At 34.4% G+C, this 21,198-nt stretch overlaps 1 long non-coding RNA gene across 1 annotated transcript; it reads left to right on the top strand.

The window, feature by feature from the left end:
• The first annotated feature begins 18,310 nt into the window (after positions 1–18,310).
• On the top strand, positions 18,311–18,920 carry LOC149139266 (uncharacterized). The gene is made up of 2 exons (XR_016264208.1): positions 18,311–18,490; positions 18,819–18,920. It is a non-coding gene; the product is annotated as an uncharacterized LOC149139266 (long non-coding RNA).
• The last annotated feature ends 2,278 nt before the right edge of the window (positions 18,921–21,198 follow it).

The following is a 21,198-nucleotide window of genomic DNA, read 5'->3' as shown; positions in this document are numbered from 1 at the left end:
TCAGTACTTGATGGCTATCTTTTGCCGATTCTATGTCCACAAGAGTATTGATTATCCCCCTGAAGGATGGTTCTACATGTTGCAACCGATCGCCACAGAAGGGAAGATATTAAATTGGTCACATCTAGTGTCTCATTAGTTGTAAATCAGCTTGAATAAGGGAAAGAACCCACCTAAAGGAAAGCATCTATAGTTTTACATGTTTACCTATTTAGTTGATGGAATTTGTGCTCCCCATGAACTCCATGTTCTTAAGTGGAATTGGACCCCAAGAGACCTCCCTGTGCATGGATATTGAAAACTGTTTTCAGAGTACAGTTATAGGGGAATGTGTAACAAAATTGTCGAGCATTTCTCTGAGGTTTTGTATTAGATGATCTTTGAGGAAGAAACTCCTTGCATGTCACATGAGGCAATGAAGATAGTGGTAGAAGTAGTAGATTGGTTTGCCTCACTTGATGGCATAGATGTCAGAGTATTCGGTTCATAGAGACCACCGCATATTTTGTCGAGATATGTGACAAATAACGTGGTCATGTAGGAGGTTTCTTATCACCTTAATATAGGTATTTCTCATTTTCTGCAAAAGAATAATAAGGCACCTTGGCCTTTCTTCCCTCTACAAGTGGGACCCTATGTGCTCAAGTGCTTAAAGGCTGCAAAAGAAGAAGTAGAACAACTCAAAAACCTCAAGTTCTGTAAGGTGAGCTTCCACATGTACGATACTAGAGAAGTCTACAAACAATGTTGTGCTAAGTTTCATTTTTCTTGAGCCTATCAGTATTATTCTAGATTAGAGGAAGAGGAGATAAATAATTTCTATAATTATTCCTAACCGCACGGACCAGGAAAAGAGGCAAGCCCTTCCAGTGCAATACCTGAGCAGAGTGTTACCCAAGAAGGAAAGTAGCAGGAAGTGCCCACCCTAGTTAGTATAAAATATAAGAGGAATGTTGTGCATAATACATAAGTGGAGCAGAGCCGCAAGTTCAAAGAAGATCCTATTATTCTAAGAGTGGTCATTATAGCGGAGAAGAGGAGAAAAAAATTAGAATAACTAAAAAGAAGGAAGCAAGAAGAAGAGAAAATGCAAGAGGAAGAACAAAATCAAGAGGAGGAACAAATATAGGAGGAAGAGAAATAAACGAAAGAAAGAGAAGATATGCAATCATGGGAAGAAAGGATAAAGAAGGCATAAGAAGAAGAAGGAAGAGAAAAAATATCTTGAATAGGAACAACATAAATGGGGGGGGGATGAGGAAAGCAGGAAAAGTCAGGATGAAGAATTTACATGAGAAATTGAGGAGTAGATACAAGCCCAAGACATGGAGATTGAGAGAGATGAGGAAAATCAAGAGGGTGATGTTGTGCCCATTCCAATAAAATTCAACAATTGGCCTTCACTTCCTCTTACAGGTGGCCACATCCCATTCAATTAGATGGGAATATCTCCTGCAGATGAAGATATGGTCATGGATATTTCTAACCTGACCTTTGATTAGCTAAAGAGCATAATCATACAAGAAAGGAGGAATTATTCTCCTAATGACATGGTTCATCCCACTTTCATTCATACAGAGAGGGGGATTGTGATAGAAACTAGGATAAATATAAATATAGTTGTAGGAGCAAATTTGGAGCTACAAAAGTGAAAACATATTTCTTAATGGAGAAGAATAAGAAACTAGAAAAAGATCTAGTTGTTGTAAGACAACAGATTGATCATCTCCAAGCTAAGAACCAAATAATATATTCCACTGATTCTCACTTGAAGGAGCTATGATCAATGATATATGATGAAATCCAATCATTGGGAGACACCATGAGACAACTATATGAAGAGATGACCACTTTGTATAAGGTGGTGACGCTTTTCCATGAAATGCAAAAGTGATCTTGGGAAAATATGAAAGTCTTTAAGGTGATTCATGGAACTATCAATGTGATCAAGGAATGGGGCACTAAGTACATGAATGCACAATAAGAATTGGCCAAAAAAGGAAGACAGGAAGCGGAAATCGAAAAAAATGAGGTTAGAATGCTCTTACAAAGTAACAAGAATCTTGGTACATATGTGGCTAGCATCATAATCGCCTATGAAAGGTTGTAGCACCATTTGGACACCTTGGTCAGAGCACACAAGGTTCCTTCTATTGAAAATTTTGTAGAGACAAAGTGAAAAAATGTTATCAGGCAGTAAATCCAATAATACTTGAACAACTTGAAGCAGGTTATTACCAAAGATGAGTTGGAAATTACTAGGTAGAATATGCAGTTGTATGTAACTTGACCTTCTAAACTATGAAGTTGTTATTATTGTGGATTGAAGCTCAATTTGGTTGCAAAAATATCTACTGAATGCTATGGAGGAAAGAGTCTCATATAAGCTAGATCTTTCATCCAAGTTTGAGGACATAACAATACAGTATAAATCTTGGTACCAATATGTTACAGCAAAGTGACAAGTGGAATTTGTTGAGATGGAGTTTCCTAAAACTCAAGAATGATGTATAAAGTTAATCTTTTTAGGTTCTAACCCATTTTTTCTTACGTGGAGATTTTTATCTTATTGTATTTAGAAAATAATAAAAGTGTAAATGTAAGTGGAAGTGCAAGAATCATGATTGGAATATGAAGAGTCATTAATTAGAATAAGGACAAAAGAAGTCCAAAAGTAATGAGGAAAGCTCAAAGGTCACAACGGGGGATGAAAGGTCATCCCATTTGTTATAAATAAGCCCTTATAACTCAAAAAAAGGGCTAGGCACTTTAGATTGGTAGCCTTGGCTTCTCTAGTCTAACATAGGAGTGAGTATCATTCTTTGGAGAAGCAAGTGGTGGCTTCATGTTCCACTATTGGGGCTAGTGTCATATAATTGTAAACGTATAATTAGAACTTTCAATTAATGATAAGAAGTTCTTAGAGTTGACACACTGTCATGCATATATCATGGATATTGTATGACTAATCTTTATATTTTTACGATATAGGTTATTTCATTTATGCCAATATCAATGAATTATTTTGTTAACCTTAGTATGTATCTTATTGGATGTGTGTTTTATGTGTTATCATGATCGTTTTTGTCTTGTGAAGTACTTTGCAGGCTAATTAACAATTATTTGATTTTCTTGTGTGTCTCTTTTAGGATAATATTATTAATTTTCTTCTAGAGGCTCACTCCTTTTCCTTTTATGTGAACAAACCTTCTATGCATTACAATTGTTATCTCACAAATTTCACACACTTTCCATCACAAAATATATGTGTATGTATTCTTACATGTTTATTTCAGCCAAGGCATATCTTTGAGATCATAGTTATGGAAACCAGTCATATTTCCAGTTGGGGCTCTTATTCCAAATTGTGCGATGTCTAATTGGGACTTCATATCAGGGAGATCCCCCAAGTTGACATATTTCCAACACCATCAACAAAACTATGGCCCATAAATGACAAAAGTCCTATGAGAAACACCCCCCCACAAAGAGACGTGGGCCTAGGTGATTAGAAAGAACTAAGAATCCCCACACAAAGAACAATTCCACTAGAAAGATGATCCCTTTCTCACTCAAAAACTGGCCCAAACATTCCACCTCGCTGCCCAACTCCTATTCAAGTAAACAATAATGAAATTGCAAACATAGACCTTTAAAAACACTAGAGCCCCGAGATCTATAGGACGAAACCTAGTACCCTTGCCTCCACGATTCATACCAGACAACCATAAATATTTTTTCCACTTAGACCAATGACGAGAAGGCCAAGGATTCGAGAACCAATACTTAAATATCTCAAAATTCGATATTACACGAACATACACTGGAATCACAATTGAAGGCACGAATGATAGAGTTACCTGAACATTGACTTTGTGAAAGTTTTAGGTAGACGAGTCTTCCTCAATACTATAGTTGCGGAGATTATATCACACAGTTTACTTCCACAACAAAACATAGTTAAAACTCAAGCAAATTTACACACAACAAAATAGAGTAAATGAGAACAACCCAATAAAACTTCTGGATTATATTTCAAATACATAAAATACATTCATATGGAGGTTGTGGCTCCTTCACCAAATAAAACAAAAGTTATTACTATGATCTACACTTCACCGGAGTTGTGGAGTAACAAACTGTAAAACCCAGTAATTGTTTGTTTTCACGCGCCCACCCAAAATTTGTCCACTTTTTTCTCTCTAAAACTTCTTAGGCTGACCTCGTTTACACAAAATAATAGGCTTTCCACTTACTTGTATATCAAAACATAAATTTCAACACATTAATTCATAACAAAGTCAAAGTATTTAGACATAGTATGGGGATTGTACAAAATATATTTTTCTGAGCCTGCACATGTTGCAGAATACAAATAACTGTTGCAAAATAAATTTTTGACCATACGTTTTTACCAAAAATGCATTAAATTCCCATTTGTTATTAATTACTTGATGTGTTGCGGAATGGGGAATTTGTACTCTGCTAAGTACTTCTTTTAATTCATGTCCTTCATCTTGCAAACAGAATCAACAACCTGTGGTAAAAATCCACTTGCTTGATTTACTTGTGTACCACAAGTATGGCTATTGTATTTTTATTTAACATAATGGTTGGGATTAATTTTCCAACACTCCCCCTTAATCAAAACTACCACCATTGACAATTCCCCAACAAACTCTGAGATAAACAAAATTTTCATGTGCCAATGGCTTTATGAAGATGTCTGCAAATTGTTCTTGTGACCTAAAATGTCGCAGCACAATTTCACTATTGTTAATCAATTCTCTTATAAAATGATAGTTAGTGTCAATTTTCTTGCTCCTCTTGTGAAAAACATAATTCTTTGATAGTGTAATTGTAGAATTTTTGTTTCAGAAAATAATTGTTGTTCCCTCTTGTTCATGGCATAAACCCCTTAACATTCTTCTCATCCAAATTTCTTGACAAGCTACTATTTTTGCAGCGACATATTCAGCTTCTGTTGTTGACAATGACACTATCGATTTCTTCTTGGAGGCCCATGAAATGGCTCCCGAACGTGAATGAAAAAAATATCCTGATGTTCTCATTCTATCATCAACACTTCCTACATACTCACTGTTAGTGTAATCAACCAGCCTAAAATCATTTGCAGCGATGTACAAAACACCGTACTCCTTTGTCCCATTGACATGCCTTAAAATACTTTTGGATGCTTCCCAATGTGTTTCCTTGGGTGTCTCCATGAACCTTGACACTAGGCTTACTGCATACACTATATCTAACCTAGTTGATGTCAAAATACATCAAACTTGCTACCATACTTTTGTATAATTTTGGATTGACATAGCTGCTACTATCTTCTTTGCTCAACTTCAACCCCATGACAGTTGGAGTTAGTGTGGGCTTGCTTTTCTTCATATTAGACCTCTCAAAAATCTCTACTACATACTTTGCTTGAGAAATAAAAATACCTGAACAACCCCAAGTCAGTGTTTTCAAACTCACTTTTCATGACTCTTTGAAATCAGCGATGAGGAAATCATCACTCCCTATAAAAATTAAATCATATACCTATAGAACAACAATCAGAATCTTACTGTCACTTTATTTGATGTAGAGAGTAGGTTCATCATCACATTTATGAAATCCATTGTCCATTAGGTAAGCATTGATTCTGCTATACCATGAACGTAGTGCTTGCTTTAGCCCATAAGGAAATTGCCTCAACCTATACACCTTGTCTTGGCCTTCTACCTCATAACTAGGTGGTTGTGCAACATATACTTCCTCTCTCATCACTGCATTCAAGAACGTTGATTTTACATCCATTTGATACAGTTTCCATTTATGTTGCATGACAATTGACAACACTCTATGCATTGTCTCCATTGTCGCAACTGGCGCAATGTCTCTACATAATCTCTTTCATGACGTTGCTTGTCTCCTTTGACAAATAACCTTACTTTATCCCTTTCAATCTTTCCTTTAGAGTTTCTCTTGGTCTTATAGACCTGCTTCACTCCAATGACTTATTTTCCTTGTGGAAGGTCCACTAACTCCCATGTGTTATTCTTTTCTATTGCTTGTATTTCTTCATCCATTGGTGCAACCCATTTTTCTTCTTTCATTGCATCCTCAAGATGGATTGGGTAATCTACTTGAAAAAACAATGCAAATAAGGAATTTAGACCAACGCTACTATCAAGTTCATTTTGGTCATAAATTTCACTTAATTTTCTAAATTTTTGTCTTCTTATTCTTTTGGAATATGGGCTTGACATGCCACTTTATGTTGTCGTTGAATTAGATGACATTGTGGGCCTTTGTGGTGTGCTTGGAGTAGTACTTGCTTGACTGTACGACATTGTCCTATTATTTGTTGATGTTGTCACTTAGTGACTACTTTTTTGAGCTTGAATAAGAGTGGAAGTAGTCACCATTGAGGAATTATTTGTTGCATGCAGTTCCTCTTTGTCTTCATATGGTATACATTTTTTCACATTGATTATCTTCTATAAAATTCCATCCCATGCTTCCTCTTCTATGAACTACACATCTCTGTTGATTATGACCTTCTTCATTAATGGATTGTAGAGTATGTGTGCCTTGGATTTATCACTATATCCATCAAATATGCATTTCTCTCCCTTGCTGTCCAATGTCTTCCTTAATTCATTTGGGACATGTGCATAAGCCAGACATCTAAACACTCTCATGCGAGTGACGCTATGATTTTTTCCACTCCATGCCTCTTCAGGAACCATATTCATGACATTTTTGGTTGGACACCTATTAATGATATATGTGGCACAGGCGACAACTTCAACCCAACATTTGGAAAATTCTTTGCCTTCGTCATACTCCTTTTCATTTCCATAATGGTCCTATTTTTCCTTTCCAAAACACCATTTTGTTGATGTGTATACCTTGTTGTAAATTGCTTATGAATTCCATTCTCCCTGCAAAAACGTAGGAACTCATTTGTGATGTATTCGCCACCTATGTCAATCCTTAAAAGTTTGATGTAGTGTCCACTTTGCTTCTCAACAAGAGCTTTGTATTGGCAAAAGCGCTCAAACACTTATTTTTCTGTTTTAGGATGTAAACCCATGTCTTCATTGTATAATCATCTATGAAAGTCAAAATGTAATAGTTGCTGCCAATTGATAGTGTTTGCATTGGTCCACATAAGTCTGAATGGATAATATCCAAAGGCTCCTCTGCCCTTATTGACTTTCCTGCTGGAAATTTATCTCTATGATGTTTCCCCAAGATGCATCCTTCACATAGGTTGTCCAATTTTTCTATGAGTGGTAATCCCTTCACTATGCCTTTCCTATGTAGTAAATTCAAACCTCCAAAATTAAGGTGACCAAATCTCGAATTCCATAACCAATTTTCATCTTTGACCTTTATTTAAAAGTTCACCTATGTGACAGCCGCAACTTTTCTTTCATCCTCTTTTGAATTCATTGACAATTGTGCTTGGGCACTTTCCTCCTCCAAATATGGTTTTATATTTAGGGGAAACATTCTATTGCTTATCATATGAACTTTTGCTATCAACTTTCTGCTTGGACACTTATCCAAAATTGTGCACTCATCATTTTTGAAAAAGACATTGTAGCCCTTTTGCATGAGTTGTCCAATGCTTATGAGGCAATGCTTCAAACCAACGATAGAATAAGCATCTGAAATGTACTTCTTCCCCTTCTTTGTTCAAATATTGACTCTTCCTTTTTCCATGAAAGAGACTTTGTTATCAGTCCCTAATGTCACTTCAGATTTCACACTTTCATCTAAATTAGAAAACATTTATATGCTCCATGTCATGTGGTTCTTGCACCTTGAATCTAGAAACCATACATCTTCTTTTATTCGTTGTGCTACATTACAAGATAAAAACATGCTATCTTGGTTCTGATTTTCCTTTGTGAAATTTTCACTTGGTTTGTTACTTATGCCATGTTTCTTCTTTCTACATTCATTTGCATAATGACCATACTTCTTACAATAATGACATTAAACTTGAGATTTATCATACCTTTGACATTGTGCTTGATTTTGGTTTGGGCCATGACTTGGATTTTGATATTTTCCCCTTCCACTTGAGCTTGAAGGGCTGCCTCTTCTGCATTTATGTGGGATTCTTCCTCTTCCTCTAGCATTTGATCTTCCTCCGCCTCTACCTTGACCAAACAAAACTTGCATCTTAAAGGCATGCTACAATGAGTTCTTTCCTATTCATTCTATGTTCATTAGAAATCAGTGATGCACGAAGCTCATCCACTGAAAATTGTGAGAGATCCTTTGTTTCTTCTATGGCCACAGCAATGTCATTAAATATTATTGGAAGATTTCTCAAAATTTTCTCAACTATTCTCATTTCCTCAAGTGTCTCACCATGAGACCTATTGTTGGAAGACTTCTCAAAATTTTCTCAACTATTCTCATTTCCTCAAGTCTCTCACCATGAGACCTTATTTGAGTAACCAGTCTAGTTACTTGTGTAAAAAATGAGTCTACATTCTCAGACTCTTTTATACAAATTGTCCCAAAATATCTCCTTAGCATTTTGGAGCTTTGTTGTCTTCATTTTTTCCATGCCTTGGTAGGCTATCTCGAGGGTATCCCATGCTTTCTTGGACTTTTCCGCTGGTGCAATCCTTGGGAAAATAATTTCATGAACTGCTTGAAAATTGTAGAAGAGGGCTTTTGAATCCTTCTTCTTCTTGTCCCTCAGCAAATCCTTTTATCCTTGAGACAAGGAATTGTATGTTGTTGGATCTACTGTTTCTTGGAAGTCATTCTCCACCAAATCCCAAATATCTTGAGAAGAAAACAAAGTCTTCATTGTAATAACCCAATAATCATAATTTTTCCCATTAAATTGAGGTCTATGAGGATTAGTCAAGCATGTGCTTGATGTTGCCATTTCTGACTATTAAACAAACTTATGCGATCCCAAAATAATTCTTTCAGAATCAACTTTTAATTCCCATTCAAAACACTTTACACTAATAAAATTTTACACATACCACGTGAATTTACCAAAAATAATGCTTTCAGAATCAGCTTTTAATTCCCAGTAAAAAATAGTTTACACTAATAAAATTTTACACCTTCTATGATACCACGTGAATTTACCAAAAATAATGCTTTGAGAATCAACTTTTAATTCCCAGTAAAAACACTTTACAGTAATAAAATTTTACACCTTCTCTGATACCACGTGAATTTTTTAGGCAAAGGAGTCTTCCTCAAGACTACGATTGTGGATATTATATCACACACCTGACTTCCACAACAAAACAAAGTTAAAATTGAAGAAAATTTGTGAAGTTTTTAGGCAAAGGAGTCTTGCTCAAGACTATGATTGTTGATATTATATCACACACTTGACTTCCACAACAGAACAAAGTTAAAATTCAAGAAAATTATAACGAAACATAGTAAAATAATGTAAATGAGAGCAACATAATAAAACTTTTGGATTATATTTTGAATACATTAAATAAATACATATGGAGGATGTTGCTCCTTCACCAAGTAAAACAAAGGTTCTTACTGTGCACAACAAAATAAAGTAAACAAAGTAAATGATAGCAACATAATAAAATTTTTGGTTTATATTTTGAATACATGAAATACATATATATGGAGGATGCCGCTCCTTCACCTAGTAAAACAAAGGTTCTTACTGATTTACACTTTATATTTTGAATACATTAAATACATACATATGGAGGATGTTGCTCCTTCACCAAGTAAAACAAAGGTTCTTACTGCGATTTACACCTCACCAGGAGTTGCGCAGTAACAAACTATCAAACTTTTCACACATCCTAACCGATGTTTGTTTTCCTACATTCTTACCTTCACACTATGGACGATTATACAAAAATATATTTTTTGAATTTTTACACTCTACATTAAATGCTAATGTGCTCTTAATTACTTGATGTGTTATGGAATGGGGAATTTGTACTCTTGTTAAAAACTTAGTTTAATTCATGTCGTTTAGACTAGAAACAAAATCCACAACCTAAAGTAAAAGTCCACTGCAAAATCCGCAACCTAAAGTAAAAGTCGACTTACTTGATTTACTTGTGTACCACAAATATTGTTGTTGTTATCAGTTTATTTAACCTGATGATTTTCCAACACTTCGAACTCCTCAAATAAGCACAAAGACGCTACCCCTAAGTTGTGAAAGTAGCCTCACGCTTCCAAGCCAAATCCAAGTCCAAGTGTTGGCGACCATAAATAACCAACCTTCGTGCACTAATCGACCAAGGGTCCTTGATATTTGTTTGGTCTTCAATTACATGCATAACCGCTCGGTAGATCCAAACTACATATGCAGTTGTTTTCCTCCTCTAGTTGGCCCTCGAGAGATGCCTCCTCAATGAACCAAACACGCAATGCCTTCCCAACACGACAATTTCATCTCCACCTTAACTCTTCTGCTCACCATTACTAGCACCAGGGGAATAACAACCCATCTACCTTTGTGAAGCGTTAGCTACAGAGCACAAACGTGGTCCACGTAGGAACATTCATAGTTGTTTTATGTGAGGGCATATATTGCCCAAAGTTGGCGTACTTCCCAATTCATTCACCCCCATGGGAAATTTAGTTACTTTACATTAAAAGGGAGAGGGAGATTGAGATTGAGATTGACTCATTTAATTTTTTTTCCGAAGGTGGCAAAACCTATCAAACTCAGGTGTCAAACCAACAGTGAGGACAGCCAGATTGACTCATTTAATTATATGGTATTTAAAAAATATTAATAATAATATAAATATTTAATGTTGGTCAAAAATATATATTAGAACAATTAAAAAGGTAAAATTTTTGTAGTTAAACTAGTCTAATTCATTTTAATTTTAGATTCATAAGTTCCAAGAAGGAGTAAATTTATCAAGGTGCAAATATTTCCTCAAATTTTGCACTTGCACTAAAAGGTTTTGCATGTTGAGAGATTTAATCTCTTCGGACTCTTGATAGATTAAGAATTAAAATGGATCTAACCTCATGATATATATATATATATATATATATATATATATTTGTATTTTTGTTTGACCTAGTCATAACATTATAAAATCTCTTCCTCTACTTGAAAAGGTTCTTTGCACAAGGATTTTAAAGCATTTCGAATAGTCTTACTATTTTACATTTTAGCTCTTTTCATATATATTTTTCTGTCAATTTTGTCTAAAATCTAGCAAATATATGTTAAAATTATAAATTTAAGTTATATAGACTACTCAATCCAAATTCTTAAAAGACATCCAAAATTATATCCATTTACACTCATCATGCAATGCGTTCAAATTTTACACTTTAAACAGATTTGCAAAAATTTGGTTTTTCTCCACCTTGATTCGTGCTTATATACTTCCACTAATGACATTTAACAGGAAAATAAAAACATAGTAAATTAATGGTGTTTTTCAATGAAGAAAATAAAAACATAGTAAATTAAATTAATTTTATCGACCTAGTATGTTTAAAATTTAAGTTACAGAAACTTCTTAGATTATGGGAACTCCCACAAAGTCATTGTCGTTTAGGGTTACCCAAGCACGACCACGAAGTCAATGGTTGACTTTGCAAACCTGTGGTTCCCATCGGCGTACGGTCATGTCAAAATACGTGTCCAGCTTCAACCGCCTTTGGACAAGTTGCCCCAACCTTGGTTGCTTTAGCAACTCGCTGTCTTACCAATAAACCAACGCCACCTCAAGATTTCAGGGACCGTAATCAGGAGCCTTTTTTGTTTTTTTGATATTTTTGTGTCCTTCCCGTCCAAAATATCGAGAACCCGACAGAGTGGCCTCTCTCTTTGTGATATTATTTTCTCATTCCTATTCCTTCCCGTCCAAAATATCGAGAACTCGACACAGTGGCCTCTCTCTTTGTGATATTATTTTCTCATTCCTATTCCTATCCTTATCTTCTGTCATGTCATGTCAATCTTTATCTTGACCATCGCACGAAGTTTTATTACCAAAATTCTTTGAATTATAAAATTTATATCAAGAATATCTTACAATGTGAGGGCCATATTTTATACCGGTCCGACCGCCTTTCTCCTCAACACTGTTTATTTGTTCAATCCGACTAAACATTGCATGCGCATGTGCCGCCTTCTGAATAAACATTATTTATTGATATTAATTGGATATCTCTGAAGAGTATTTATCCTTTGAAAAGTGAAGCATAGTCGGTTTGTGAGGCGGTGCTTGTCATCGGTACGGATGAAATGCCGGACGAAAGTGATCTACGAAGAGAAAAATTGATAGAGGTTTTTCTCCTCTCTATATATATCAACGAAGAGACACTCTCTGTACATGGTTCTCCTGCTCTTTTTTGTCTCTCGTTCACTCATATCTGTAAAAGTCTTAACTTACAGCTCAAAGATCATCAATACCGAATATTTCACAAACAGAACTTTATATGAGATGACATACCTTGATCAACAGCGGAAGATGTAATGGCTGCCATCTACTTTGATCTGACTCCTGACTGTTCCTCTTCTTCAGAATTCGGTTTCTCTCTTCTTGCCCTCACTTTCTTTATGTGCTTCTTGATGGAGAAGAATGCAACTCCTGTATGTGGGAGAGAGAGGACCCAATCCTTTATATATTATTTAACTCTAATCTGGTACGTCCATCATATACCAATTCAACGCTTAAGATCTAATGCTTTAGATTAGAAACTGCTTTAGGATAAAATCTAAATGCTTTAAGATTAGATCGGGTCACATTAAGATTAGAAACTGCTTTAACGTTAAAAAGCAATGAGCCTTTTGCTGTTTCTAATAGCAGTTTCTAACATTCTCCCACTTGACCCGACTATTCATAATATTAAGTGTTGAACATCATACTATGATAAATTGCTGAGAGTTATGGCGGTTGTGCACTATTAATTCAATGCATTCCCTTCCATAGACTACAATACCAGCAATCCATCAATTCATACTCATAATTTATATAAAACAGCATAATGGTCCACATAATGTCTTATATCATAATGATTAAACATAATATCTTTATAAGACTCTTTCTAGTTTAAAATTACATAAAATACGTATTACTACATTAAAACAAGAAACACATGATTGTATATCAGAAACACATAAAAGAGCTCAGAATGTCACACACCAATTATCATTAATACAACCAAGACCCATTCTTTGAACATGTTCCTTAAATTGTCTTGGTTGTAATCCTTTCGTCAAAGGGTCTGTAATCATAAGTTCTGTCCTGATGTGCATGATTGACATTCTTTGTTTCTGAACCTCATCTTTCACAACAAGATACTTTAGTTCCATATGTTTGGCACCTTTAGAGTACTTGTCGTTCTTTGAGAAAAATACTGCTGTAGAGTTATCACAATAAATTTTCAGCGGCTTGCTAATGGTGTCGACAACCGCAAGTCCTGAAATAAAGTTCCGCAACCATAATGCATGAATTGTGGCTTCAAAATATGCCACAAATTCTACCTCCATAGTGGATGAAACAACGATAGTCTGTTTCGCACTTTTCCATGATATGGCACCTTGAGCAAACATAAATAGGTAACCAAAAGTCGATTTTCTAGTATCGATGCATCCAGCAAAATCTGAATCGCTATATCCAATCACTTCCGATTCATTGGATGAGCATGTAATCTTTCGTTGAGAGAAATTCCTTAGTCTCATGCAATATACTTAAATTATTTGCATCAAGCAAGACGTCATCAACATAAAGGACCAGATAAATAAACTTGCTCCCACTGATCTTTCGGTATATACAGTTATCAACCGTATTTTCCTTAAAACCAAAAGATGTAATAATGGTATTGAACTTAATATACCACTGTCGGGATGCTTGTTTAAGCCCATACATTGACTTCTTAAGTTTACACACCAATTGTTCTTTACTTTCTACAGAAAAATCCTCAGGTTGATCCATATAAACATCCTCATCAAGATCTCCATTCAGAAAAGCTGTTTTCACATCCATTTGATGCAACTCCAAATCATAATGAGCTACTAATGTCATTATTATTCTTAGTGAGTCCTTTTTCGAAACAGGAGAAAATGTCTCCTTGTAATCAACACCATCTTTCTGAGTGTAACCCTTAGCAACAAGTCTAGCTTTATACCGTTTGATATTACCACTAGAGTCATGTTTGGTTTTTAAAAACCCATTTGCATCCGACTCTTTTACAGCCATGTGGTAACTCAACGAGATCCCAAACTTCATTCTGTTGCATGGATTTCAGTTCTTCTTTCATGGCATTAATCCATTCCTTTGACTCTTTACTTTCTACAGCATGGGAAAACGAAACTGGATCCTTATTGATTCCAATATCATAATCTGATTCTTGCATATAAACCACATAATCATTAGAAATAGCTAACCTACGATTTCTTTGAGGTCTTCTTAATGCTACTTGTTGTGGTTCATGCATATCAGCATTATGTAAGTCATTTCCTTCAGGAAGTACTTCTTCATTTATATGTTGTTCATTATCATCATGCTGTTATACAACAGCTGGAACAACATTTGGAGTAATAGTAGATGGAGGAACTATTCTAGGTAATGTAACATTTACCCTTGTTTCCTTTATTTCTACTATTTCTCTTCTAGTACTCCCACTGACTTCACCATTCTCAATGAATCTTGCATTACAGTTTCGATTGAATTTGAAATTTGGGCATAAAAGTAATTGCTCTATGACTGATTGTTTTGCATAAGGTAGACTAACAAAGCAATCATTTTTGTACAGAGTTGAGTAGAACTCCTGTAGGAAAGTTACAGTTTCGATTGAATTTGAAATTTGGGCATAAAAGTAATTGCTCTATGACTGATTGTTTTGCATAAGGTATGTGTTATAAATTATTTATGCACATGAGATTTATGATCACCAAAGTGGTCAAAATCAGAATGTTGTTTCGCATCAAGTATGTGTTATAAATCATTTATGCACATGAGATTTATGATTTTGTTAATCACCAAAGTGGTCAAAATCAGAATAATCATTTAGTGCATAATTGACATAACGATTATTGATAGAAATTGCCAGTTATAAAAAATACTAATTAAAGCTGGCGTCACTAATGATAGAACCTGAGAACTTACCCAAAGGAAAGTCTTGTTCTATAACTAGTTGACATGATGAGGTTTAATAGATATTTTGATTAAATAAATATTGATCATCCAAAGATGTCAGTTCTATTTGATTGAATATATTTATTAACTGCTTATGTTTTGGTATTTAATTATGTTAAGTATAAGATAGTATCTACCCAAAGGAGTGCTATATTATACTATTATGTCTACATCTGAATCGCGTTAGTTATGAGCTTATAGTGATTTTAATTTTAATTTGCAGGAGTTACTATGAATACACATGCTTCATCTGTTACATTGTTCACTGGTATTAATTTTTCTGAATGGAAAGAACAAGTCAATTTCCATTTAGGTATTCAGGATCTTGACTTGGCACTCCTTGTGGATAAGCCTGCTGCTCTTACAAGAGATAGTACTGAGGCAGAAAAATCACACCATAAAGCATGGGAACGCAGTAACAGATTGAGCCTTATGTTTATTAAGATGACTGTTGCTAACAACATCAAGTCAACAATTCCACAAACAGAAAGTGCTAAGGAATATATGCAGTCTGTGGAAGAGCGTTTTCGTTCAGCTGATAAGTCACTCGCTGGTACTCTTATGGCAGAACTCACGACCATGAATTTTGATGGGTCGCGAACTATGCAAGAGCACATTATAGAGATGACTAATATTGCAGCAAGGTTAAACTCCCTGGGACTTACAGTAGAGGATTCTTTTCTTGTCCAGTTCATTCTGAACTCGCTACCTTCTGAATATGGACCTTTTCAGATTAACTATAACACTATAAAGGATAAGTGGAATGTTAATGAATTGGCCAGTAGTCTTGTTCAGGAAGAAGGACGTTTGAAAAATCAAGTGAATCACTCAGTAAGTTTTGTGAGTAATAAAGCTGGTAAAGAAAAGAAAGGAAAATCAAGTCATTTCAAGAAGAAAAAGGCACCTGCTAAGAATGGGCAGGATGAGGAAAAGAAGGAACTAAAGAGTGTTCAATGTTGTATCTGTAAAAAGAGACTTATCGTCTAATTCTAGAAAGTGGATATGTATTAAACTTATACAGTACCCTTTATGTACCTTCATTATCTAGAAACCTTATTTCCGCAAGTAAATTGGATATTTCTAGTTTTAGATGTATGATTGGATCTGGTTGTTTCGATTTATATAAGAATGCTGATAATGTTGGTTCTGGTATTCTAATTGATGGTTTATATAAATTGAAACTGAATGACACTTATGCGAATTCCTTGTTGAATGTAGTAAATAATGTTGGATGAAAACGTAGCATGTTGAATGGAAATTCTGCTTTCTTGTGGCATAAACGACTAGGTCATATGTCCAAAGAAAGAATGATGAGATTAGTAAGTAATGAAATTTTGTCAAATTTGGACTTTAGTGATCTAGAATTATGTGTGGATTGTATTAAAGGTAAACAAACCAAACATAATAATATAATAAGAAAGGAGCCACTAGAAGCAGCCAGCTTCTTGAACTAATACACACTGATATTTGTGAATGTCCTTGAGACGTTTGTAAATGAAGTTGAGAGGCAATTAGAAACTGGTAATGCAAGATTCATTGAGAATGGTGAAGTCAGTGGGAGTACTAGAAGAGAAATAGTAGAAATAAAGGAAACAAGGGTAAATGCATTAAACTAGTACTCCCACTGACTTCACCATTCTCAATGAATCTTGCATTACCAGTTTCTAATTGCCTCTCAACTTCATTTACAAACGTCTCAAGGACATTCACAAATATCAGTGTGTATTAGTTCAAGAAGCTGGCTGCTTCTAGTGGCTCCTTTCTTATTATATTATTATGTTTGGTTTGTTTACCTTTAATACAATCCACACATAATTCTAGATCACTAAAGTCCAAATTTGACAAAATTTCATTACTTACTAATCTCATCATTCTTTCTTTGGATATATGACCTAGTCGTTTATGCCACAAGAAAGCAGAATTTTCATTCAACATGCTACGTTTTCATCCAACATTATTTACTACATTCAACAAGGAATTCGCATAAGTGTCATTCAGTTTCAATTTATATAAACCATCAATTAGAATGCCAGAACCAACATTATCAACATTCTTATATAAATCGAAACAACCAGATCCAATCATACATCTAAAACCAGAAATATCCAATTTACTTGCGGAAATAAGGTTTCTAGATAATGAAGGTACATAAAGGGTATTGTATAAGTTTAATACATATCCACTTTATTTGCGGACCTATGGACACTCCAGCCTTTAATGGAGAAAAGTATTTCATCACTTTCATTGACGATTTTTCCCGTTATGGTTATGTCTATTTGTTTCATGAAAAATCTCAATCTGTGAATGTCGAAACATACATTAGCGATACGCTGCTGTTACCAGGCAAGACTCTTTGGAATCGACTTTAGCCGTTACTATGAATGGGAGAATACCGGGTGGACACAAGAAGGCGTGAATTCTCAAAGCCATTTGGAAAACAGAAATGAGGAAGCAACCAGTTGATGAGAAATCCTTTCCTCAAACATGAAAATTCATAGTGTTAAAATCAAACGAAGGAAACCCATTGTTGGGAACAATCCAAAAGCCGTTTAGGGTTTGGCGTGCTCTGGTACATACAGAACAACATTGATACCATTCATGAAACCCCACAATTTCCCGAAGGCTCAATCACATGAGTAAAGCACAAAACAGATCAATTGCAATCATAGGAAATATTTAGTTATTGATTGGCTCCGATACCAAATGTAAAAGTCTTAACTTACAGCCCAAAGATCATCAATACCGAATATTTCACAAACAGAACTTTATATGAGATGACATACCTTGATCAACAGCGGAAGATGTAATGGCTGCCATCTACTTTGATCTGACTCCTGACTGTTCCTCTTCTTCAGAATTCAGTTTCTCTCTTCTTGCCCTCACTTTCTTTATGTGCTTCTTGATGGAGAAGAATGCAACTCCTGTATGTGGGAGAGAGAGGACCCAATCCTTTATATATTATTTAACTCTAATCTGGTATGTCCATCATATACCAATTCAACGCTTAAGATCTAATTCTTTAGATTAGAAACTGCTTTAGGATAAAATCTAAATGCTTTAAGATTAGATCGGGTCACATTAAGATTAGAAACTGCTTTAACGTTAAAAAGCAATGAGCCTTTTGCTGTTTCTAATAGCAGTTTCTAACAATATCACCATATTCAACAATCACTGTTGGATTCCGGTTTCCTGATCATCATCGGTGATCCTTCTGAGTCCCCATGGAGATTAGAGTGCGACTCTGTCATTTGGCGCAACTTGAGGATCTTGCAGCAGAGTAAGAGAGATGTTGGAGATAATTACTGCAAGTTACATTCAAGAGTCTTTAGTCTCAGGTAGTTTATATATAATTTAAATTTAAGAAAGAAGTGTCAGTCAGCTTAGAATTTTAGTTTGGAAATTGTTAGTCATTCATGTTTGAGAGTAGCATATCTTGTTTATATATAATTTAAATTTAAGAAAGAAGTGTCAGTCAGGTTAGAATTTTAATTTAGAAATTGTTAGTCATTCATGTTTGAGACTATCATATCTTTCCTCAGAGGTTTTGAGTGAATTTAATGATATAACTTCAAGCAATAGCAATAGAATCAATGCAATTTAATGAACAACAGATCATATAGAATTAATTATTTTGTTGTGTGGTTTCCTCCTATCCATCTATAGACCCTGCAGATTCGTTATGTGACTTTAAAGACAGATACTCTGTCGGGTGGATGAGGGATTCTAGAGGTCACGCCACTTCAGTTTCGCAAGGAGGCAGCTACATCCCAATCAGCCACAGACTCTATGAGGATCAGCGACGCTGATGAGGGATCTGAACGCCAACAGAGGTTGTCGGTATTGTGATATGAGATGGCCGGAGGCAAAGAAGAGGAAGGAAGAGGAACACTGGTACAGACCGAGTGAACAGGAAGACATGTTAAACATTTGGTACGTGCCATCCAGGCTCTGCTGTAGAGTCCCTTGTGGGAGTTTATGCTAGTTGGATTTTTAATGCATATTTGTATAGCTTTTATGCACTTGAGCACTTTCCATTTCAGTGAGGCCAAACCAAGGGATTGTTGTTCATTCTCATGGTGGGTGGGTTAGTTGACAGTGATTGTCGTTTCGTATTCACAATAATCTCTATGACAGGAATTATGCTTTGTAAAGATGTCTTAAAATTTAGCATGTTTTGCATTGGATGTCTTAAAATTAAGACGGCGACGGTGTTACTTCAAATTCAGAGACCATTATGAACAAATTAGTTGAGATCTAAGGGATTGCTTGCGTTACCATTATGAACAAATTAGTTGAGATCTAAGGGATTGCTTGTGTTATAAAAAATTAGTTGAGATCCAAGGGATTGTTTGTCTTACAAAAAAAATAATTGTGCATGCTTAAGTGTAAAAATAATTGTGCATGCTTAAGGTAAGTTAGTTGATAGTGAATGATTTGTTAAGTATTCGTAATAATCTTTCATAGTCATTATGTTTTTCTGGCTATATGTTTCAAATTCTAGGATGCATTTGTATGGTATTTTGTTGGAATTAGAATTATATAATGGTCGAGGTTTTGGATAACCTAGTTTTTTTTTGGGAATGGGAAGAGTATTCATATTATAAATTTTTTTGGTTTATATTAGGAATTAAAGTCAATTTATCAAAGTTTTCCAATTTTTTTTTTGTAATAAGAATGCTAAATATATTAGAAATTAGAGTTAATTTATCAAAAATATTCAATTCTTTTGTGGGCAATAAAATGAGAAATTTTGTAGGTGAATAACGCACAAAACTACTCTATCAGAACAAATTTGTAACACATAACACTGCAAAGGAATTTTTTTGGTAGACTTCATATGCTATTAGGGTATCATAGCATGCATGATTTGGCCGTTAAATTTTAGTTCACTAATTTTTAATTTATAGTCCCAGTTAGCAAATGGGATATCTTCATAAATTTTCCTGATTCTTTTCATAATGTTTTCCATAAAAAATTATTTTGGGAAGGAGCCTTTCCCGAGATGATGCAAGATTATGAGAGAATCTCCCGTTACTGTAAGTGTGTCCACTTCATTTTCTTTGGTTAACAAAAGTCCCTAGTAGAGATCATATATCTCTCCTTGATTATTTGTCATATGACCAACGACTCCAGGAATTTTTGAACACATTGTGCTCCACTAGACCATAAAGTACCCCTCCCTTTCTTACTACCTTATAGTATTTTGCAACTCATATAATTCTGGACGACTATAAATAATAATAATTAACATTAAATTTTAAAAAATAGATGAAGATTTTGAACTTAAAAATAGTGTGTAAAGAACACTGATTATATAATCAATTTGTATGTTAAATTTCCAACATCGTTTTAATGGAAACTCCTATCATAATAACTATTAACGAGTGGTGATAACTATATTGATAACGATTAACGAGTGGTGGTTAGAAAACTATGAATAATTATAGAATGTATTTGCATGCAATGCCTTAAAATAAGGAAACGAGTGTTGGACAATTCAATTATATTTGAGATTAATGTTTAGATGATAGTAAGCCCATTGAAGAAGATTTGTAATTTGAAAGTAATGTATAAAAATAATATTTTTGATTTATAAGATTATTGATTTTATAACTAGCACAATCATATTAATAAATATGATTGATATAAGTTGTAGTCTTTGAGCTTATTTAAATGTTTAATTGAATAGTTTCGTTTAAATTCAAATTTTATTTAACAATTTGCCTTTAAAACATATTAACATAAAAGAGTTATACAAATTAACTTAATATATTAATTTTATTAAACATATTTTTTTACAAACATAAAATAAGAAAATATAATATTTTTAAAATCAACCATATTCCTACCTTAAAACTACAAAATAATAATAATAATAATAATAATAATAAATAAATAAAATCTAATTATTGAAAAATAGTAAACCCACCGTATAACTAATAAAATTTAATATAATCAACCTAAAATCATAGGAAGCACTAGAAAACTTGATTTTATAGCACAATTATGTTATGTGATATGAAGAGTGGATCTTCTTCAAAGA

This window comes from Pinus tabuliformis, chromosome X (genome assembly GCF_031772625.1).
Source record: "Pinus tabuliformis cultivar Carrire ecotype Pingquan chromosome X, CPIR1, whole genome shotgun sequence".
Taxonomy (NCBI): Eukaryota; Viridiplantae; Streptophyta; class Pinopsida; order Pinales; family Pinaceae; genus Pinus; species Pinus tabuliformis.
This window is presented reverse-complemented; position numbering and strand designations above follow the sequence as displayed.